Raw genomic sequence first — 25705 nt, forward strand, 5'->3', positions numbered from 1 at the left:
AACACACTCCAAACGGCAAACGTGGAGCCCGACAGCCAATCACTGGACTTACGTCGGCATCCGAACCAAACACACAATCAGATAACAAGTAAACACACGCAAAATAAGAAAAAGGTTGCCCGGAGTGGTCTCGCACGACCACCTGCCTACATACCTCGTCTGGAACGAGGATCAGGGCGATGTAGTTCCCCTGAAAGGGACTGCATTGCTAACCAGAAACCAGGGAAAGACACACTACTAGGGAGCTGGACTCGAGCCTAGTGTTGTCATGCATCGTTTACCCTAAGTTCAGTTTTCTATCCTACTTGCATAAGCAAACTACTCCTATCCAGGAAAGAAGCAAGCACACAAGCATATAGAATAATTCAAGCATACATCAAATGAGAACAAGCATCTCAAACAAACATGTCCATATAGCACGCACTATAACCAAACAAGTGGCTCACACAATAGGTTTGACTGCCGAAGCGAGTCGTATGTACGGGCTGTGTTTGCTCTTAACCTTGCCATTACGAGGCTAAGGTGAAGCAGATGAAAGGTGAAGTGAGGATCAGACCTCACAGCTCTTATCCCTGACCAGGGAGAGCTTCTGACAAATGAGCATGGGTCCAGAATGGGGGAACCCTTCTATACTCAGAGACACTGACACAATGTGCACTGCACGGATCTTGGGCTTGTGATCTCAATGCTACAACCATGTAATGGGAGCAAGGAGAAGACTCACAGAATAGTGGGGGGTAGACTGCATACCCCTACCTTCCACCAATTGCCTTATTTAAAGGACTTTCACCTGCTTGGCACGAAAAATAAACAACCACAATCATTGCCTCTTAAGGAGGACTTCAGACATTTGCCCGGCCCGGTAACAGCCGGGTCTCCCAGACTACATGAAGTCAAGAGGACCTACCTCAATGCAAGTTGCTTAAGCAAAGCAAAGCAAAAGTTCACAAGGAACTGAGCAACTAAAAGTACCTGGAAACAGTCAAACACAGTTAGTACTCAGACAGACAAAACTAAACAGCAAAAGTTTAATCAGTTAATCTATACAGATCAATGCACTACAAAGCAAGTTCAAAGCTCAAACCCAAACTTCACAACCTACAAAACAATGTTATGTTAGTGTACAAACATCAAACAACATCACTTGCATTTAACTTGATTCATTCTCCATGTGCATTATGCTTTTGATCCTGAAAAATCAAGCAAATATTAGCAACAAGACCACTAGGCTAAGCCTAGGTTCCAAAGGCAAGAAAAATTCCTAAACAGCAAGGTATCTCTAACCAAACTCAAATTAATGTCAAACAAAAGCCAACACAATTAGTCTCATATCCATATCATTCATCATGTTCATTTTAAGCACAAAACAATCCAAACTAGTTCAAACGAAGCACCAAACATGCAAACAGAACTATTGCATTCAAATCCACATCAAAACAACTTCAAAAATTCTCAAATAAATTACACCTAAACAGGACCTAATCCAGGTATGGCACACCAAATTTCAGCTTAATTGGGCAAAGGGAACCATGTCAATAAAAATCAACAAAAACAGACACAATTACATGCTCCAAATCACAACATCAACACATGCTTCCACTTCAAAAATTCATAACTCAATGAAAACAGTAAAGAAATGAGTGAGACCAAAACAGGGATGTCCTATCATGTGTCTATTACAAGCATATCAAATTTCATGATCATTCAATACCATATGAGCATTTCACATTAAATCTACCAAAATGTATCACATGAGCTTGCACAATTGACCAACAGAGATGAAAAATGGAAATCAATTTGAAAATGCCACATAAAATTCCACAAAAAATCACATAGCATCTTAACATGTTAATGAAACATCATGCAAAATTTCACATTAATCCAACAAGTATAGGTCACTCAAAAAAATCCAGCAAATTGACATAATGAGGTGTGACACAAATTGTCACACCTAAGTTCCAAAATTCATAACTCAATGGCCAGGCATCAAAAATTCATAAAGTTTACATGGAAATGAACATCAATCAGTCAAGAATCATCACAAAAATTTCCAAGAATTTATTTATAAGCATGTGCATTTCACAATCAAAATGGTACAAGGTATCAAAATATGACATATGTGAAACAAGCCTAAGTCAAACCAATATTCTACCATGCACAACTTTGACCAATAGGTCAAACAAATTCTACACTCAACAACAAAGTCAACACAAAAATTTCCACATTTTTCTGAATTTTCTATAATTTTTTATTGATTTTCTAACATATTAATGAATTTTATGAATTAATTAAAATAATTGGAATTACACAATGGCATAATGGTAAATAAAGATGGCGGGAGCGGGAAACAGCGTGTTTAAATTTTCAAACGGTTTTTCAGATCAAACACCTTAACTTCATCGTTTTCATTCAACAATTTTCCAGAACTCAAAAAATCGAAGAACACAAAATCTTCATGGAAATGAGCAAGCCTATAACCGTTCGAACCGTATGATCATCTACAATCCAAATATCAGCTTATTTCAACCTAATTATTCCTATATCATGCGAATCGAAGAGGTTAGGGTTTTGTCACGAAAATTCGAATCCAGATTTCTTCTCCTATAGTTAACCATTTGCTAAACCACAAGCATCATTGTAATCTACACAAACAATGGACTACAAAACTCCTATAAGTATTCAGAGAATCGCGACGATCGAAATTCGAAGTACCTGTTATGGCAGCGAGGAAATTGGACGAATTGGCGCGTGTTAGCTCCAAACAGATGCAGCCTGACCTCGAGGAAGTTGATTAATGCGCCCAGGTTCAATTGTAGTGGTCCCTAATGCTTGCAATTCGAATTCACCATTGAAGATGCAATGTTGGACAGTCACGAATCCAAGCCTTTTCCACTCCAAATTCCACAAACAGTTTGAGAAGATGATGAGAGGAGTTGAATGCAAAAAGAAATTCGAAGTTTGATCCAAGATTGAGGAAGATTGATGAGTTTGAAGGTTTTTTGTGTTCTTGAGATTTTGAGAGAATTTGATGAGTTTTCAGATCTGGTTTTGGTGAATGTGAAATTCTGTTATGCTTAGAATGAGATTAGGATTATATACTCAAGCTTAATTACCACTTAATCCATCTAATTAGCCAAATGCATTTGATTAGTGAAATGGTAATTTTTCAAGTGAGGGCAAAATGGGAATTTCCAATGCCAGCTCATTGCCACTTGTTTGACAGCTCACACAACTTCCAAATGCCATGTGTGAGCTGTTGAAACTTGTCTCACTCTCATTGGTTGTGTAATTTGCAAAATCACATGTGAATGCCACTTTGTCCATTTTTGCCATTTCATTTTTCAAGCCAAATCTCAAATTACAAGCCTTAGCCATGAAATGATGATTCCAACAAATTTTAAATGCCATTCATGAGGTGTTGCAAAAATCCCCACTCAAAAATTCCAATTATTTTGAAAGTTGGACAATTTTGCCCTTGGTCCAATTTAACTGTCCAATTGAAAATTGACTTTTTGCATTGACCACTTTTGGAAAAATCCAATTATGCACCATGAAAGTACTTGTCAAATGGAGTTTGTGCATATAAAGAACTTGCAATTTGGACAAACCATGTGGAAGTTATGGCCTCCTGATTATGGGTCATTTTTGAATTCCACTGAGCCATAACTTTCCAACCATACATGGGATTTTCAAGTTCTTGGACATTTTGGAAAGGTGAGAACAAGATCTACAACTTTCATGTTGAACAAATTTTCATTTGAAGCTTCCTTGGACACGTGGTCTTGAGGTCAAAACTTTCCATTTTTGGAAACTTCAATTGCAAGTCACTTTCTATTTTTGGCAGTTTTTGTTCTGACTTGATTTTCTTCATTCTTAAGCTTTGAGATGTCAAATAACACTTGTTCCAACATGAATGAAGTGTATCCAACTCATTTCCACCTCCAAATTCATCAGATCATGTACAGTTGACCACAGTTGACTTTTTCATCTGACAGATGAATCAGGCAATGCATAGATCAATCTGAGCTTCAATCTTCAACTAAAATGGCTCAAGGGTGAAACCCTAGCCTCAAGTAACACAATATAATCACATAATGAACCCCATATCCATCATAGACCCCATCTCCTGATTATGCCCTGACTGGCCCAATGCAACTGATTAGGGTTGACCAGTGGTCAAAACCCTAATCTCAAGGAATCTGCTTCAACACTTGATTCTTCTGATGATAACCAACCATGATGATGATGATGTATCATTGCAATCAAGATGAAGACCAACATCCATTGAAAATCATAAAACCCTAATTCACAGCCCAATCCTCAGATGGCCATGATCAGTCAATAAACCCTAGGCTTGCACTTTGACTTTCTCATCTTCCAACAAAGACTTGAGAGGATGACTTGCACAATGTAACCACATGATATGCAATATGCAATGCCTAATGACCTAAAAATGTAATGCAATAGATGCTAGTCCCAAGAGAGGAGGGCAAATTTTGAGGTGTTACAGCTGCCCCTATTCAATCCACTGTGAACCTGTCGATACGAAATAGCCTCGGCTTTCGGATGATCAGGATGAAGAGTGATTGAATACTAAGAACAGACGAACAATTTGCACTCCGATCGGGATATAATTAACAACGCCCGTCAGCATCGGCGAAGAAACAATCTCGAAAAACGTCGACCTGGATACCAAAATAGATGGTAACACAGGGATAACCATGGCCTAAAAACCACATCCGCTCGGGATTATCACTCTCTCTTCTTTTTATGCTTTTCTTGAACCCCGCAATTTTTCTCTGCTCTTTTTTTCATTTTCTTGAACCCCGAAATTTTCTCTGCGCAAACGACCCTCGGATCTCTGCATTTGAACCCCGCTCTCCTGTTTGCCAAATAATGAACCCCATTCTCCGATTTGAACCCCAGTCGCCTGACGATGACTCGCAATCGTCAATATAAACCCCGTTCCCCAGAAAATGCCGCAACATCTCCTTTTCTCCATTTGAACCCCAGAACATGCCTCAGCATTTCTTTTCTCCATTTGAACCCCAGAACATGCCTCAGCATTTCTTTTCTCCATTTGAACCCCAGAACATGCCTCAGCATATCCTTTTCTCCAATCTCTCGTGATAATTCCGCTGGCAACGTCGGAAATAACACCAAACCACTCTGAGGGCGACATGTCAGAGGGTACACCTTCATAAAGAAGGTAACATGTGTAACTCTTCCTCAGAAGACACCTTTAACGACCTCCATTGGCCTCGGCCAGAGTCTAAGGTAACACATGAACAGAAGATAATCCTGCGGACCTCATCCTGGATATAATCTTCAACTCCATCTCCATTTGAACCCCAGAAAATGCCTCAGCATATACTCTTCTCTGATTGAACCCCGATCTCCAGAAAATGTCGCAACACTTCTCTTTCTTCATTTGAACCCTGGAATCGCGCTGATCGCGTAACGTCTTCTGATATCATTCCCATCTCTGTCCGACGGAAACATTTCCTCCAATATCGCACTACTGGGGAACACTGCTGATCTGACGTCATGGTACCACACTCCTCAGAGTAACATTTTCAACCAGACACTGACTGATGACTGGGAGAAAACTCGACGTTTACTGGACATCGAACAATGATGTTGACAGGACATCGCACAATGATGTTTACAGGACATCGAACAATGATGTTTACAGGACATCGAACAATGATGTTGACAGGACATCGAACAATGATGTTGACAGGACATCAAACAAGGATGTTGACAGGACATCAAACAATGATGTTGACAGGACATCAAACAATGATGTTGACAGGACATCAAACAAGGATGTTGACAGGACATCAAACAAGGATGTTGACAGGACATCAAACAAGGATGTTGACAGGACATCAAACAATGATGTTGACAGGACATCAAACAAGGATGTTGACAGGACATCAAACAATGACCGACCAGACATTAAACAATGACTGGGAAATAACTCGACGTTTACTGGACATCGAATGATGATGTTTACTGACACCAAAGAAAGCTCGACCAGACACTTACTGATGACTGGGAAATACTGCTGCTCACAATGCTGAACTCCTCGGAGTATCGTCTTCACTATCCGGAAAAACCAATCCTCAAGCGGTAACCACGGCTTGAATCGCGTTGATCGCGTAACATTCTCTGATTTTATTTCCATCTCTGCTCGACGGAAAAATTTCCTCCAGTATCGCACTACTGGGGTACATCTCTGATCCAATCATGAGGCTAAACTCTTCGGAGTAACACCTTCACTGTCTGACACAACCACTTCTCAAACGGTAACCACGGCTTGAGACTAGCTCTATGCTTGCAACAATGATGCATGGTCTTTTTCTGCGTAATGCTCCATAATTATGGAAATGCTACGCGATTATTATTTTTCTATGCAATATGCCATGTTTACGCTACATGATGAATGCATAAAAACGTCCCCCTCAAGGGATTCTGCTGGGGAGCACGAGACACTCCGTTGAGGAACTCGTCATTACTCCAATCTCCACCCCGCTGGGGAATACCACTGCTGCTGGGAAAAGGTAACCCTTGCTGGGGAAACACCTCCTTTGCGCCCAATCCGCTCGAGGAAATGCTGGGGATAAGCACCACCAACACTCTGTGGGGATACATCGGTCTTTGACTTGCTGGGGATACCAATCCCGACTCTGCTTCGGAGAAACCATCACAAATACCCGACGACTTTACTGAGAAAATGCTCACAGATACTCTGCTGGGAAAACAGCAACCTCCAGGTCTGGCAACTGGGGAAAGCATCAATTTGACACCCGCTGGGGATGACCATCCTGACCCTGCTTAGGGAAACGAATGCTACTCCGCTGGGGAAGACCCATCCAACCCATAGGTAGAATCAACTCAGCTGAGGATGCAAAATCCGTCCGCTACGGGAACTTGTTCAATCCACTGGTAGGATGAACACTGCTGGAGATATATTTCATTGAAACCCGCTCCGCTCGGGGAACTGCTGGAGATATATTTCTTTGAACCCGCTCCACTCGGGGAACTGCTGGAGATATATTTCTTTGAACCCGCTCCACTCGGGGAACTGCTGGAGATATATTTCTTTGAAACCCGCTCCACTCGGGGAGTAGCAACCTTCTGACCTGGCTGCTGAGGAACTCCGTTGTAAACCTGCCGGGGATAACCATCTTGACTCGGCTGGAGAAGTCACAGACCTCGGATCTGCTAGGGAGTTGGTCTTTTACTCCTGCTTGGGGACCTCGCTGGGAAATGAGAAAAGTTGGTACAGAACACTCGTCGACTCGTCGAACCATGGTATCCACCTCCTAATCTCGTACCGACTTTCCACTCTTGAGAATTCCCAGACTCGTCTGGACCTTTTCTGCTCCATCATCTTGTATTCCCAACCGCTCCGCGCTCGACGGAGAGCGAACTCCTGGGTTTTATACAGATTTTTCAATTTTCCGACTTTGAAGAGTCTTCTTGATTAATTCCAAAGGTCGTCGAACGTCTCGACGTCTCTCACTGCTTCTCTACCCATCCATTCGTTTCTGGTCAAACTCTGCGGGAAATTTCTACAGACTTTCCAATCTTCCGACTTTGAAGAGTCTTCTTGATTACCATCAAGGATCGTCGTACGTCTCAACGTCTTCGTCATTCTTTCATACACTCGTTCCTGAGCGAACTCTCTGGGGATTTGTTACCAAGCTTCCACATCACAACCTGCAAGTGAGTGAAGAATATCTAACAGTTCCTGCAAAACAGATCGTTAGATAAAACCGTGCCCCAGGCGTGTCAAGATTTCAACACTTGGGTCACTCAACCTTCCAAATAAGATTTCAAGCTTTCAATCTTATAAACATGCATTGGAAGGGACCTGTATGTATTAAAAATGCAAGATTCTTTATCAAAAATATCTGGATGTTTTTGCAATCAAAGTGGTTATGAAAAACAAAAACAAAATTATTTGACTGAATTTGCATTTTATTGACTGAAAAATGTGTGGCTCAAATGAGCAATACAAAGGAAGCAATTCCTGAAAAGAGGTAATTGCGCAAAAGGAAAAATCTATCCTAATGGCAATGTGAAACCCGTGATCTCATCGAGTTCCAACTCGGTTACACCCCATATGTCCTCAGACTCTCCATGCTTTCTGCCTTCTGAACAAGACGTTTCTGATTGATCCCTACCGGGTATTATCCATGATGCCTTAACTAAAGCGCAAACGATCATGCTAGACGCAGTTGTTCGTTTCAATCCCTCTTTTGCCTGGACCGCCCTTTCGGGTTTCAGTCCATCGGGATACCCCTTTTTGCCCAAGTCGCCTGTTCAGGTTTTCGACTTGCCGGGTGTACATTTTCTCATTTTATCCCTAATTTTTGCCCGAACCTTTCTTTCTGTTTTTGGTTCGCCAGGATGCCCATTTTTGCCTGGACTATTTTGTTCTTTTCGTCCAGCGGGTCTCTTTACACGAAGTATTTTTTAACTGCGTCTGCATTCACAGGGGATGGAAAATCCTCACCATCCATGGTCGTTATCAACAAGGCTCCACCAGAGAAAACCTTCTTGACCATGCTGGGGATTCATGACTGAGTGTCCGTTTGCCCCTTCGATCGTTTTGAGGAGGAAGGATCCTTTTCAGCACCATATCACCCACGTGATATACCCGAGGTCGTACCTTTCTGTCAAAAGCACGCTTCATCCTTTGCTGGTATAACTGCCCATGACAGATGGCTGCTAGCCTCTTTTCCTCTATCAGGCTTAACTCTTCGTACCGGGTCCTTACCCATTCAGCCTCTTGCAATTTCGCGTCCATCAGGACTCTCAAGGAGGGAATCTGAACCTCAACCGGTAATACCGCCCCCATTCCATATACCAATGAGAAAGGAGTTGCCCCAGTAGATGTACGTACCGACGTTCGACACCCAGGATACAAGCTTCGTACTCAGCCACCACTGTGGGTACACTCAAACGTTAGCCGGGAAATAAAAGCTTATTCACCTTAACCTCCCCATCAGACATCAGAATCCGTTCGGATTCGGGGTCAGGCCCCTCCTCCGGGATCGGTTACTCTCAATCTTTCGATTGGAGCACCTCGAGATGTCCTCATCAGGGAACTCAAACTTCATCAGTTGATAATCCTCCACGGGTTGTTGAGAGATGTAATCAGGTAATACACCCCTTGATTGCTTTCTGAGAGTATCCCAAATCAGTCAACATTCTTTCGCTCTTCTCGCAACCCGTCCGGTCAATGTTGGATTCTCAAACCCATGCTTGATCGTATCCATCTTGGAAATCCACAAAGTGGTATGAACCAGCATATACTGTCTCAGTCGGCGAGCAGCCTATGCCAAAGTACATCAAGTTTCCCAAGCAGTGAATGTATTGTTTCACAGTCGGTAAACTTTTTGCTTAGGTAAATTGCATGCTCTTTTCGACAAGACTTGTCATGCTGACCCAATGCACCTCATAGACCCCTCGAAGGCCGTCAAGTACCAGATTAACAATCGCTCCTTCCACAGGAGACATCGGAATCAGAGGTTCCTGCAACTTTCTTTTATCTTTTCGATGCCCCTTGGCAATCATTATTTCACCTGACCGTTTGATCTTTTTTTTTTCAACAGCTTGAGTATAGGTTCGCACGTGGCTGTTAGATGAGATGTGAACCATGACAGGTAGTTCAATCTATCTATGAAACCACGAACCTCTCCTTTATGTTCTCGGTTCAGGCATTTTTTTTTTTTAGCAGGATCAACCTCGATTCCTCTCTTATAATGAACCCCAGCGTCTTACCGGACCGCACTCTGATAGTGCGCTTGTCTGAATTCAACCTCAGTTTGAATTGTCTCAACCAGTTAACCAACTTGGCCAGAGCCACCAGATGCCCCTCTTCTGTCTGGGACTTTGCTATCATGTCATAGCATAGCATTCGATTCCACGATGAATCATCTCATGAAACAAAGTCACCATAGCTTTCTGATACAGGCACTGGCGTTCTGCTTCTTTAGAGGACAGCCTTCTCTCCATGGTAGCTTGTGCACAACGATATCGGTGTTCAACCCTGGCATATCCTGACATGACCAGGTGAAGGCATCCACATGCTCTTTCAACAAGGCTACCATTCTGCTCTCGACTTGCCTCTGAAGCGGCTCCAATTTTCATTCTTTCCTGACCTCAGCAGTGCTTGGAATAACAACCTCAACCCGCTCCTCGTGCGGCTGAATCACCTTCTCCTCTTGTCTTGACAACCTGGCTAATTTCCAGCAGATCACAATCTTCTTCGCCTTCTTCTTCAGCAAGATAGATCGGTTTGTCGAAGTCATATGAGGTGTAACCAAATTGTTATCAACGAGATCCGGAGAATTATTTTTCGACTTTGGGACGAGACAAATCAAAAAAAGATAAAAATGAAAATAAACATTGCCATTTTTATTTGTTTTTAAAACTGCAAAAATAAATGAAAAACAGGGAACACCGCTTTTTGACTGAAAAACATCCATTTATTAATGATGCAGAAAATGCAAATTTATGAACATGAGGTGGCCCTTACAATGAACCATTACGTGTCGGGCAACACATATGGCTTCCATGCATATAAACTGAAAACAAGAAACATTACTCTTCAGGCTGAGTAACAGTGCTGATCTTCTTAGGCCTTCCAGTTTCCTGGTACGCACGCTTTTATCCAACCATCAAACCTGCAGTTACCATCAGTCTCTTCACCCACTGTATAGGCGTGACCTGAATCTTCAGCAATTGCACTCACCATTGCTTGACCATGTGCCGGCATGGGATTGGCATTAACATTCGGAGATGGTGCAAAGTTGATAGCCTTGGAGTCTACCAGATCCTGGACAACATTCTTGAATGCTCTACAGCCCTCGATATTATGCCCCGGTGTACCAGAATGAAATTCACACCTGGCGTTCTCATTATAGTTAGGTGGCCTCTGATCTGATCTCAATGGAGCTAACATCCTTGGCTGAACCATCCCCAGATCCATCAACTTTTTAAACAGAAGAGCATACGTCATGGGTGGCTTGTCAAAATGAAGATCAACCCCCTTTCCTTTCACTTGACTCCCAGCTCCCTGTATCTTCTGTGGAGTTGTCTGAGGTTGCTGTCGGACTGACTGTTTACCAGCAGGGATGGTTATTGCAGCAGTGTGCTGGTAGTAACGACCCCTACCGTGTCCTCTCTGGGCGTACACAGCACTCGATTCACCCTCATCCTTGTGCCGGTCATTACCAAAAGATTTCTTCGGTCCAGACGACGAAGCGTTTCCTTGCATGTTCCCCATCTTCAGCCAGTCTTCAATCCTCCTCACCTTTTCGGCAATTACTTTCTCCCCCAAGGCAAACTCTTGCATGACACTGATCAGCTCTCCCATCTTCTCTTTCGGCTCGAGAATGTCAGCGTTGGACGGACCCATCAGATTGGATTTGTTGCCCCCAGCAGGATATCTGAGCAAACAAGCTATGCGCACCGGTTGACACCTACAAAACAGCAAATGGGTTAATATGCATGAATGCAACATCTATCCATATGAGGAAGATTCTGCCCTTTGATTCTGGTTTCATCGAGACAGATAGTATTTTGACAATAACATTTTGACATCCAGATGTCTCTCAACCAGATTCTCAATCCATAATGCTCCCCATATGGCCAGACGTAGTTTAGGTGCAGATGAATGCAAAATGAGAATGATGCAGATGAATGAATGCAGTGCACTGGGCCATCCTCCAAGTCATCTGATCATTTGTTGCTCTGAGTCACAGCCTTGATTTCTGAACTGATCATAACCATCTGAGGGAATATGTAACCACCAATCTGGCCCACGGGTTCCTAAATAAACGGAAGACAGATACATCATCATCATCATCTGACAATCTCTGAGCAGACACACCACCTTCATCTGAATCGGCCCGGGGAATCCTGAAATAAACGGATCCCCACTGATAAATATCTCGGCCCGGGGAATCCTGAAATAAATGGATCCCCACTGATAAATCACGGACAGCACTCTGGCGTCTCTGAAATAAACGGCCATAAATCCGACTTATAAATAGGACTCTGATCCACGGAACAAAAAGTCACCATCTGAGCATACATCTGAACATGCATCTGAAAGAATCACCCTCCCCTCACAGGTAAATTCTAAACAGGTCATCCTAAGGCGGATAATAGTCACGACAATCGGGCAGAGATACTCAATGGGTTTGCCCTTTCGGGTGTGCCATTGCAGCTCTCCTGAGATCGTCTAAACCAAAGATCCGGGAAATGATCGGTCACCAGAGTCAATAGTTCAGATGAAGCAACTCAACCAAAGTGGAGTACCCCACAGAGGAAAGCACTATCAAATGAACCTCGTCTGGCTTGTGGTATGTCACGTTGCAACAATATGCTGATCCAGCAAATGAGGAACATGAGACCACACTAGTCCTAGGTGTATACTCGGGCCTGGGTTTTAGCCCCACTCAGAACACCCACCCCAAACAGAGGAACCACCTGCACAGAGGACGGCAACAACATGATAGTATGATGCATGCAGACATTAATGCAAATATATACAATGGTTAGAATAATAAACGCAATAAATAACACAAAACAAGCAACCTAAACTATCCTAAAACGCTAGGAAGGACTCGCTTAGGGACGATGGACCAGCATAGGTCTACATCTCAGTTCCCCCAGCAGAGTCGCCAGCTGTCGCATCCTGCGAAAAATCAACCGGCGAAGCTCGAATAAAAACATAACACACACAGAGCCGCCACTGCGCGTTATTTATCCCAAGATAGGGAAAGGAAACGCTCAGAGAAACCTGGAAAGGAAATGGTCTCGCGACCAGAGAGAAAGGGTAAGGGAGTCGGTTACGCAAGGGGAAGGTATTAGCACCCCTCACGTCCGTCGTACTCGACGGGATCCACGTCCTAGAATAAAGAATAGGTTGCTAAACATCACACACACACACGGGGAACGCAGGTGGGGTTAAGAGAAGGGAGCTCGATAAGACGTCGCGTCTTATGCCTACATATCTTGTCTGGAACAAGAATCAGAGCCACTGTAGTTCGGCTTACGCACGCCAAACAACACGAAACATACAAACAAGCAAGGGTGGCAAACATGGAGCCCGACAACCCCTGGATGGAATTACATCAGCATCCGAACCAAAACACACTCCAAACGGCAAACGTGGAGCCCGACAGCCAATCACTGGACTTACGTCGGCATCCGAACCAAACACACAATCAGATAACAAGTAAACACACGCAAAATAAGAAAAAGGTTGCCCGGAGTGGTCTCGCACGACCACCTGCCTACATACCTCGTCTGGAACGAGGATCAGGGCGATGTAGTTCCCCTGAAAGGGACTGCATTGCTAACCAGAAACCAGGGAAAGACACACTACTAGGGAGCTGGACTCGAGCCTAGTGTTGTCATGCATCGTTTACCCTAAGTTCAGTTTTCTATCCTACTTGCATAAGCAAACTACTCCTATCCAGGAAAGAAGCAAGCACACAAGCATATAGAATAATTCAAGCATACATCAAATGAGAACAAGCATCTCAAACAAACATGTCCATATAGCACGCACTATAACCAAACAAGTGGCTCACACAATAGGTTTGACTGCCGAAGCGAGTCGTATGTACGGGCTGTGTTTGCTCTTAACCTTGCCATTACGAGGCTAAGGTGAAGCAGATGAAAGGTGAAGTGAGGATCAGACCTCACAGCTCTTATCCCTGACCAGGGAGAGCTTCTGACAAATGAGCATGGGTCCAGAATGGGGGAACCCTTCTATACTCAGAGACACTGACACAATGTGCACTGCACGGATCTTGGGCTTGTGATCTCAATGCTACAACCATGTAATGGGAGCAAGGAGAAGACTCACAGAATAGTGGGGGGTAGACTGCATACCCCTACCTTCCACCAATTGCCTTATTTAAAGGACTTTCACCTGCTTGGCACGAAAAATAAACAACCACAATCATTGCCTCTTAAGGAGGACTTCAGACATTTGCCCGGCCCGGTAACAGCCGGGTCTCCCAGACTACATGAAGTCAAGAGGACCTACCTCAATGCAAGTTGCTTAAGCAAAGCAAAGCAAAAGTTCACAAGGAACTGAGCAACTAAAAGTACCTGGAAACAGTCAAACACAGTTAGTACTCAGACAGACAAAACTAAACAGCAAAAGTTTAATCAGTTAATCTATACAGATCAATGCACTACAAAGCAAGTTCAAAGCTCAAACCCAAACTTCACAACCTACAAAACAATGTTATGTTAGTGTACAAACATCAAACAACATCAATTGCATTTAACTTGATTCATTCTCCATGTGCATTATGCTTTTGATCCTGAAAAATCAAGCAAATATTAGCAACAAGACCACTAGGCTAAGCCTAGGGTCCAAAGGCAAGAAAAATTCCTAAACAGCAAGGTATCTCTAACCAAACTCAAATTAATGTCAAACAAAAGCCAACACAATTAGTCTCATATCCATATCATTCATCATGTTCATTTTAAGCACAAAACAATCCAAACTAGTTCAAACGAAGCACCAAACATGCAAACAGAACTATTGCATTCAAATCCACATCAAAACAACTTCAAAAATTCTCAAATAAATTACACCTAAACAGGACCTAATCCAGGTATGGCACACCAAATTTCAGCTTAATTGGGCAAAGGGAACCATGTCAATAAAAATCAACAAAAACAGACACAATTACATGCTCCAAATCACAACATCAACACATGCTTCCACTTCAAAAATTCATAACTCAATGAAAACAGTAAAGAAATGAGTGAGACCAAAACAGGGATGTCCTATCATGTGTCTATTACAAGCATATCAAATTTCATGATCATTCAATACCATATGAGCATTTCACATTAAATCTACCAAAATGTATCACATGAGCTTGCACAATTGACCAACAGAGATGGAAAATGGAAATCAATTTGAAAATGCCACATAAAATTCCACAAAAAATCACATAGCATCTTAACATGTTAATGAAACATCATGCAAAATTTCACATTAATCCAACAAGTATAGGTCACTCAAAAAAATCCAGCAAATTGACATAATGAGGTGTGACACAAATTGTCACACCTAAGTTCCAAAATTCATAACTCAATGGCCAGGCATCAAAAATTCATAAAGTTTACATGGAAATGAACATCAATCAGTCAAGAATCATCACAAAAATTTCCAAGAATTTATTTATAAGCATGTGCATTTCACAATCAAAATGGTACAAGGTATCAAAATATGACATATGTGAAACAAGCCTAAGTCAAACCAATATTCTACCATGCACAACTTTGACCAATAGGTCAAACAAATTCTACACTCAACAACAAAGTCAACACAAAAATTTCCACATTTTTCTGAATTTTCTATAATTTTTTATTGATTTTCTAACATATTAATGAATTTTATGAATTAATTAAAATAATTGGAATTACACAATGGCATAATGGTAAATAAAGATGGCGGGAGCGGGAAACAGCGTGTTTAAATTTTCAAACGGTTTTTCAGATCAAACACCTTAACTTCATCGTTTTCATTCAACAATTTTCCAGAACTCAAAAAATCGAAGAACACAAAATCTTCATGGAAATGAGCAAGCCTATAACCGTTCGAACCGTATGATCATCTACAATCCAAATATCAGCTTATTTCAACCTAATTATTCCTATATCATGCGAATCGAAGAGGTTAGGGTTTTGTCACGAAAATTCGAATCCAGATTTCTTCTCCTATAGTTAACCATTTGCTAAACCACAAGCATCATTGTAATCTACAAACAATGGACTACAAAACTCCTATAAGTATTCAGAGAATCGCGACGATCGAAATTCGAAGTACCTGTTATGGCAGCGAGGAAATTGGACGAATTGGCGCGTGTTAGCTCCAAACAGATGCAGCCTGACCTCGAGGAAGTTGATTAATGCGCCCAGGTTCAATTGTAGTGGTCCCTAATGCTTGCAATTCGAATTCACCATTGAAGATGCAATGTTGGACAGTCACGAATCCAAGCCTTTTCCACTCCAAATTCCACAAACAGTTTGAGAAGATGATGAGAGGAGTTGAATGCAAAAAGAAATTCGAAGTTTGATCCAAGATTGAGGAAGATTGATGAGTTTGAAGGTTTTTTGTGTTCTTGAGATTTTGAGAGAATTTGATGAGTTTTCAGATCTGGTTTTGGTGAATGTGAAATTCTGTTATGCTTAGAATGAGATTAGGATTATATACTCAAGCTTAATTACCACTTAATCCATCTAATTAGCCAAATGCATTTGATTAGTGAAATGGTAATTTTTCAAGTGAGGGCAAAATGGGAATTTCCAATGCCAGCTCATTGCCACCTGTTTGACAGCTCACACAACTTCCAAATGCCATGTGTGAGCTGTTGAAACTTGTCTCACTCTCATTGGTTGTGTAATTTGCAAAATCACATGTGAATGCCACTTTGTCCATTTTTGCCATTTCATTTTTCAAGCCAAATCTCAAATTACAAGCCTTAGCCATGAAATGATGATTCCAACAAATTTTAAATACCATTCATGAGGTGTTGCAAAAATCCCCACTCAAAAATTCCAATTATTTTGAAAGTTGGACAATTTTGCCCTTGGTCCAATTTAACTGTCCAGTTGAAAATTGACTTTTTGCATTGACCACTTTTGGAAAAATCCAATTATGCACCATGAAAGTACTTGTCAAATGGAGTTTGTGCATATAAAGAACTTGCAATTTGGACAAACCATGTGGAAGTTATGGCCTCCTGATTATGGGTCATTTTTGAATTCCACTGAGCCATAACTTTCCAACCATACATGGGATTTTCAAGTTCTTGGACATTTTGGAAAGGTGAGAACAAGATCTACAACTTTCATGTTGAACAAATTTTAATTTGAAGCTTCCTTGGACACGTGGTCTTGAGGTCAAAACTTTCCATTTTTGGAAACTTCAATTGCAAGTCACTTTCTATTTTTGGCAGTTTTTGTTCTGACTTGATTTTCTTCATTCTTAAGCTTTGAGATGTCAAATAACACTTGTTCCAACATGAATGAAGTGTATCCAACTCATTTCCACCTCCAAATTCATCAGATCATGTACAGTTGACCACAGTTGACTTTTTCATTTGACAGATGAATCAGGCAATGCATAGATCAATCTGAGCTTCAATCTTCAACTGAAATGGCTCAAGGGTGAAACCCTAGCCTCAAGTAACACAATATAATCACATAATGAACCCCATATCCATCATAGACCCCATCTCCTGATTATGCCCTGACTGGCCCAATGCAACTACTGATTAGGGTTGACCAGTGGTCAAAACCCTAATCTCAAGGAATCTGCTTCAACACTTGATTCTTCTGATGATAACCAACCATGATGATGATGATGTATCATTGCAATCAAGATGAAGACCAACATCCATTGAAAATCATAAAACCCTAATTCACAGCCCAATCCTCAGATGGCCATGATCAGTCAATAAACCCTAGGCTTGCACTTTGACTTTCTCATCTTCCAACAAAGACTTGAGAGGATGACTTGCACAATGTAACCACATGATATGCAATATGCAATGCCTAATGACCTAAAAATGTAATGCAATAGATGCTAGTCCCAAGAGAGGAGGGCAAATTTTGAGGTGTTACAACTGCCCCTATTCAATCCACTATGAACCTGTCGATACGAAATAGCCTCGGCTTTCGGATGATCAGGATGAAGAGTGATTGAATACTAAGAACAGACGAACAATTTGCACTCCGATCGGGATATAATTAACAACGCCCGTCAGCATCGGCGAAGAAACAATCTCGAAAAACGTCGACCTGGATACCAAAATAGATGGTAACACAGGGATAACCATGGCCTAAAAACCACATCCGCTCGGGATTATCACTCTCTCTTCTTTTTATGCTTTTCTTGAACCCCGCAATTTTTCTCTGCTCTTTTTTTCATTTTCTTGAACCCCGAAATTTTCTCTGCGCAAACGACCCTCGGATCTCTGCATTTGAACCCCGCTCTCCTGTTTGCCAAATAATGAACCCCATTCTCCGATTTGAACCCCAGTCGCCTGACGATGACTCGCAATCGTCAATATAAACCCCGTTCCCCAGAAAATGCCGCAACATCTCCTTTTCTCCATTTGAACCCCAGAACATGCCTCAGCATTTCTTTTCTCCATTTGAACCCCAGAACATGCCTCAGCATTTCTTTTCTCCATTTGAACCCCAGAACATGCCTCAGCATATCCTTTTCTCCAATCTCTCGTGATAATTCCGCTGGCAACGTCGGAAATAACACCAAACCACTCTGAGGGCGACATGTCAGAGGGTACACCTTCATAAAGAAGGTAACATGTGTAACTCTTCCTCAGAAGACACCTTTAACGACCTCCATTGGCCTCGGCCAGAGTCTAAGGTAACACATGAATAGAAGATAATCCTGCGGACCTCATCCTGGATATAATCTTCAACTCCATCTCCATTTGAACCCCAGAAAATGCCTCAGCATATACTCTTCTCTGATTGAACCCCGATCTCCAGAAAATGTCGCAACACTTCCCTTTCTTCATTTGAACCCTGGAATCGCGCTGATCGCGTAACGTCTTCTGATATCATTCCCATCTCTGTCCGACGGAAACATTTCCTCCAATATCGCACTACTGGGGAACACTGCTGATCTGACGTCATGGTACCACACTCCTCAGAGTAACATTTTCAACCAGACACTGACTGATGACTGGGAGAAAACTCGACGTTTACTGGACATCGAACAATGATGTTGACAGGACATCGCACAATGATGTTTACAGGACATCGAACAATGATGTTGACAGGACATCGAACAATGATGTTGACAGGACATCAAACAAGGATGTTGACAAGACATCAAACAATGATGTTGACAGGACATCGAACAATGATGTTGACAGGACATCAAACAAGGATGTTGACAGGACATCAAACAAGGATGTTGACAGGACATCAAACAAGGATGTTGACAGGACATCAAACAATGATGTTGACAGGACATCAAACAAGGATGTTGACAGGACATCAAACAATGACCGACCAGACATTAAACAATGACTGGGAAATAACTCGACGTTTACTGGACATCGAATGATGATGTTTACTGACACCAAAGAAAGCTCGACCAGACACTTACTGATGACTGGGAAATACTGCTGCTCACAATGCTGAACTCCTCGGAGTATCGTCTTCACTATCCGGAAAAACCAATCCTCAAGCGGTAACCACGGCTTGAATCGCGTTGATCGCGTAACATTCTCTGATTTTATTTCCATCTCTGCTCGACGGAAAAATTTCCTCCAGTATCGCACTACTGGGGTACATCTCTGATCCAATCATGAGGCTAAACTCTTCGGAGTAACACCTTCACTGTCTGACACAACCACTTCTCAAACGGTAACCACGGCTTGAGACTAGCTCTATGCTTGCAACAATGATGCATGGTCTTTTTCTGCGTAATGCTCCAAAATTATGGAAATGCTACGCGATTATTATTTTTCTATGCAATATGCCATGTTTACGCTACATGATGAATGCATAAAAACGTCCCCCTCAAGGGATTCTGCTGGGGAGCACGAGACACTCCGTTGAGGAACTCGTCATTACTCCAATCTCCACCCCGTTGGGGAATACCACTGCTGCTGGGAAAAGGTAACCCTTGCTGGGGAAACACCTCCTTTGCGCCCAATCCGCTCGAGGAAATGCTGGGGATAAGCACCACCAACACTCTGTGGGGATACATCGGTCTTTGACTTGCTGGGGATACCAATCCCGACTCTGCTTCGGAGAAACCATCACAAATACCCGACGACTTTACTGGGAAAATGCTCACAGATACTCTGCTGGGAAAACAGCAACCTCCAGGTCTGGCAACTGGGGAAAGCATCAATTTGACACCTGCTGGGGATGACCATCCTGACCCTGCTTAGGGAAACGAATGCTACTCCACTGGGGAAGACCCATCCAACCCATAGGTAGAATCAACTCAGCTGAGGATGCAAAATTCGTCCGCTACGGGAACTTGTTCAATCCACTGGTAGGATGAACACTGCTGGAGATATATTTCATTGAAACCCGCTCCGCTCGGGGAACTGCTGGAGATATATTTCTTTGAACCCGCTCCACTCGGGGAACTGCTGGAGATATATTTCTTTGAACCCGCTCCACTCGGGGAACTGCTGGAGATATATTTCTTTGAAACCCGCTCCACTCGGGGAGTAGCAACCTTCTGACCTGGCTGCTGAGGAACTCCGTTGTAAACCTGCCGGGGATAACCATCTTGACTCGGCTGGAGAAGTCACAGACCTCGGATCTGCTAGGGAGTTGGTCCTTTACTCCTGCTTGGGGACCTCGCTGGGAAATGAGAAAAGTTGGTACAGAACACCCGTCGACTCGTCGAACCATGGTATCCACCTCCTAATCTCGTACCGACTTTCCACTCTTGAGAATTCCCAGACTCGTCTGGACCTTTTCTGCTCCATCATCTTGTATTCCCAACCGCTCCGCGCTCGACGGAGAGCGAACTCCTGGGTTTTATACAGATTTTTCAATTTTCCGACTTTGAAGAGTCTTCTTGATTAATTCCAAAGGTCGTCGGACGTCTCGACGTCTCTCACTGCTTCTCTACCCATCCATTCGTTTCTGGTCAAACTCTGCGGGAAATTTCTACAGACTTTCCAATCTTCCGACTTTGAAGAGTCTTCTTGATTACCATCAAGGATCGTCGTACGTCTCAACGTCTTCGTCATTCTTTCATACACTCGTTCCTGAGCGAACTCTCTGGGGATTTGTTACCAAGCTTCCACATCACAACCTGCAAGTGAGTGAAGAATATCTAACAGTTCCTGCAAAACAGATCGTTAGATAAAACCGTGCCCCAGGCGTGTCAAGATTTCAACACTTGGGTCACTCAACCTTCCAAATAAGATTTCAAGCTTTCAATCTTATAAACATGCATTGGAAGGGACCTGTATGTATTAAAAATGCAAGATTCTTTATCAAAAATATCTGGATGTTTTTGCAATCAAAGTGGTTATGAAAAACAAAAACAAAATTATTTGACTGAATTTGCATTTTATTGACTGAAAAATGTGTGGCTCAAATGAGCAATACAAAGGAAGCAATTCCTGAAAAGAGGTAATTGCGCAAAAGGAAAAATCTATCCTAATGGCAATGTGAAACCCGTGATCTCATCGAGTTCCAACTCGGTTACACCCCATATGTCCTCAGACTCTCCATGCTTTCTGCCTTCTGAACAAGACGTTTCTGATTGATCCCTACCGGGTATTATCCATGATGCCTTAACTAAAGCGCAAACGATCATGCTAGACGCAGTTGTTCGTTTCAATCCCTCTTTTGCCTGGACCGCCCTTTCGGGTTTCAGTCCATCGGGATACCCCTTTTTGCCCAAGTCGCCTGTTCAGGTTTTCGACTTGCCGGGTGTACATTTTCTCATTTTATCCCTAATTTTTGCCCGAACCTTTCTTTCTGTTTTTGGTTCGCCAGGATGCCCATTTTTGCCTGGACTATTTTGTTCTTTTCGTCCAGCGGGTCTCTTTACACGAAGTATTTTTTAACTGCGTCCGCATTCACAGGGGATGGAAAATCCTCGCCATCCATGGTCGTTATCAACAAGGCTCCACCAGAGAAAACCTTCTTGACCATGCTGGGGATTCATGACTGAGTGTCCGTTTGCCCCTTCGATCGTTTTGAGGAGGAAGGATCCTTTTCAGCACCATATCACCCACGTGATATACCCGAGGTCGTACCTTTCTGTCAAAAGCACGCTTCATCCTTTGCTGGTATAACTGCCCATGACAGATGGCTGCTAGCCTCTTTTCCTCTATCAGGCTTAACTCTTCGTACCGGGTCCTTACCCATTCAGCCTCTTGCAATTTCGCGTCCATCAGGACTCTCAAGGAGGGAATCTGAACCTCAACCGGTAATACCGCCCCCATTCCATATACCAATGAGAAAGGAGTTGCCCCAGTAGATGTACGTACCGACGTTCGACACCCAGGATACAAGCTTCGTACTCAGCCACCACTGTGGGTACACTCAAACGTTAGCCGGGAAATAAAAGCTTATTCACCTTAACCTCCCCATCAGACATCAGAATCCGTTCGGATTCGGGGTCAGGCCCCTCCTCCGGGATCGGTTACTCTCAATCTTTCGATTGGAGCACCTCGAGATGTCCTCATCAGGGAACTCAAACTTCATCAGTTGATAATCCTCCACGGGTTGTTGAGAGATGTAATCAGGTAATACACCCCTTGATTGCTTTCTGAGAGTATCCCAAATCAGTCAACATTCTTTCGCTCTTCTCGCAACCCGTCCGGTCAATGTTGGATTCTCAAACCCATGCTTGATCGTATCCATCTTGGAAATCCACAAAGTGGTATGAACCAGCATATACTGTCTCAGTCGGCGAGCAGCCTATGCCAAAGTACATCAAGTTTCCCAAGCAGTGAATGTATTGTTTCACAGTCGGTAAACTTTTTGCTTAGGTAAATTGCATGCTCTTTTCGACAAGACTTGTCATGCTGACCCAATGCACCTCATAGACCCCTCGAAGGCCGTCAAGTACCAGATTAACAATCGCTCCTTCCACAGGAGACATCGGAATCAGAGGTTCCTGCAACTTTCTTTTATCTTTTCGATGCCCCTTGGCAATCATTATTTCACCTGACCGTTTGATCTTTTTTTTTTCAACAGCTTGAGTATAGGTTCGCACGTGGCTGTTAGATGAGATGTGAACCATGACAGGTAGTTCAATCTATCTATGAAACCACGAACCTCTCCTTTATGTTCTCGGTTCAGGCATGTTTTTTTTTTTTTTTAGCAGGATCAACCTCGATTCCTCTCTTATAATGAACCCCAGCGTCTTACCGGACCGCACTCTGATAGTGCGCTTGTCTGAATTCAACCTCAGTTTGAATTGTCTCAACCAGTTAACCAACTTGGCCAGAGCCACCAGATGCCCCTCTTCTGTCTGGGACTTTGCTATCATGTCATAGCATAGCATTCGATTCCACGATGAATCATCTCATGAAACAAAGTCACCATAGCTTTCTGATACAGGCACTGGCGTTCTGCTTCTTTAGAGGACAGTCTTCTCTCCATGGTAGCTTGTGCACAACGATATCGGTGTTCAACCCTGGCATATCCTGACATGACCAGGTGAAGGCATCCACATGCTCTTTCAACAAGGCTACCATTCTGCTCTCGACTTGCCTCTGAAGCGGCTCCAATTTTCATTCTTTCCTGACCTCAGCAGTGCTTGGAATAACAACCTCAACCCGCTCCTCGTGCGGCTGAATCACCTTCTCCTCTTGTCTTGACAACCTGGCTAATTTCCAGCAGATCACAATCTTCTTCGCCTTCTTCTTCAGCAAGATAGATCGGTTTGTCGAAGTCATATGAGGTGTAACCAAATTGTTATCAACGAGATCCGGAGAATTATTTTTCGACTTTGGGACGAGACAAATCAAAAAAAGATAAAAATGAAAATAAACATTGCCATTTTTATTTGTTTTTAAAACTGCAAAAATAAATGAAAAACAGGGAACACCGCTTTTTGACTGAAAAACATCCATTTATTAATGATGCAGAAAATGCAAATTTATGAACATGAGGTGGCCCTTACAATGAACCATTACGTGTCGGGCAACACATATGGCTTCCATGCATATAAACTGAAAACAAGAAACATTACTCTTCAGCATCCGAACCAAAACACACTCCAAACGGCAAACGTGGAGCCCGACAGCCAATCACTGGACTTACGTCGGCATCCGAACCAAACACACAATCAGATAACAAGTAAACACACGCAAAATAAGAAAAAGGTTGCCCGGAGTGGTCTCGCACGACCACCTGCCTACATACCTCGTCTGGAACGAGGATCAGGGCGATGTAGTTCCCCTGAAAGGGACTGCATTGCTAACCAGAAACCAGGGAAAGACACACTACTAGGGAGCTGGACTCGAGCCTAGTGTTGTCATGCATCGTTTACCCTAAGTTCAGTTTTCTATCCTACTTGCATAAGCAAACTACTCCTATCCAGGAAAGAAGCAAGCACACAAGCATATAGAATAATTCAAGCATACATCAAATGAGAACAAGCATCTCAAACAAACATGTCCATATAGCACGCACTATAACCAAACAAGTGGCTCACACAATAGGTTTGACTGCCGAAGCGAGTCGTATGTACGGGCTGTGTTTGCTCTTAACCTTGCCATTACGAGGCTAAGGTGAAGCAGATGAAAGGTGAAGTGAGGATCAGACCTCACAGCTCTTATCCCTGACCAGGGAGAGCTTCTGACAAATGAGCATGGGTCCAGAATGGGGGAACCCTTCTATACTCAGAGACACTGACACAATGTGCACTGCACGGATCTTGGGCTTGTGATCTCAATGCTACAACCATGTAATGGGAGCAAGGAGAAGACTCACAGAATAGTGGGGGGTAGACTGCATACCCCTACCTTCCACCAATTGCCTTATTTAAAGGACTTTCACCTGCTTGGCACGAAAAATAAACAACCACAATCATTGCCTCTTAAGGAGGACTTCAGACATTTGCCCGGCCCGGTAACAGCCGGGTCTCCCAGACTACATGAAGTCAAGAGGACCTACCTCAATGCAAGTTGCTTAAGCAAAGCAAAGCAAAAGTTCACAAGGAACTGAGCAACTAAAAGTACCTGGAAACAGTCAAACACAGTTAGTACTCAGACAGACAAAACTAAACAGCAAAAGTTTAATCAGTTAATCTATACAGATCAATGCACTACAAAGCAAGTTCAAAGCTCAAACCCAAACTTCACAACCTACAAAACAATGTTATGTTAGTGTACAAACATCAAACAACATCAATTGCATTTAACTTGATTCATTCTCCATGTGCATTATGCTTTTGATCCTGAAAAATCAAGCAAATATTAGCAACAAGACCACTAGGCTAAGCCTAGGGTCCAAAGGCAAGAAAAATTCCTAAACAGCAAGGTATCTCTAACCAAACTCAAATTAATGTCAAACAAAAGCCAACACAATTAGTCTCATATCCATATCATTCATCATGTTCATTTTAAGCACAAAACAATCCAAACTAGTTCAAACGAAGCACCAAACATGCAAACAGAACTATTGCATTCAAATCCACATCAAAACAACTTCAAAAATTCTCAAATAAATTACACCTAAACAGGACCTAATCCAGGTATGGCACACCAAATTTCAGCTTAATTGGGCAAAGGGAACCATGTCAATAAAAATCAACAAAAACAGACACAATTACATGCTCCAAATCACAACATCAACACATGCTTCCACTTCAAAAATTCATAACTCAATGAAAACAGTAAAGAAATGAGTGAGACCAAAACAGGGATGTCCTATCATGTGTCTATTACAAGCATATCAAATTTCATGATCATTCAATACCATATGAGCATTTCACATTAAATCTACCAAAATGTATCACATGAGCTTGCACAATTGACCAACAGAGATGAAAAATGGAAATCAATTTGAAAATGCCACATAAAATTCCACAAAAAATCACATAGCATCTTAACATGTTAATGAAACATCATGCAAAATTTCACATTAATCCAACAAGTATAGGTCACTCAAA

This window comes from Lathyrus oleraceus, chromosome 6 (genome assembly GCF_024323335.1).
Source record: "Lathyrus oleraceus cultivar Zhongwan6 chromosome 6, CAAS_Psat_ZW6_1.0, whole genome shotgun sequence".
Classification (NCBI taxonomy): Eukaryota; Viridiplantae; Streptophyta; class Magnoliopsida; order Fabales; family Fabaceae; genus Lathyrus; species Lathyrus oleraceus.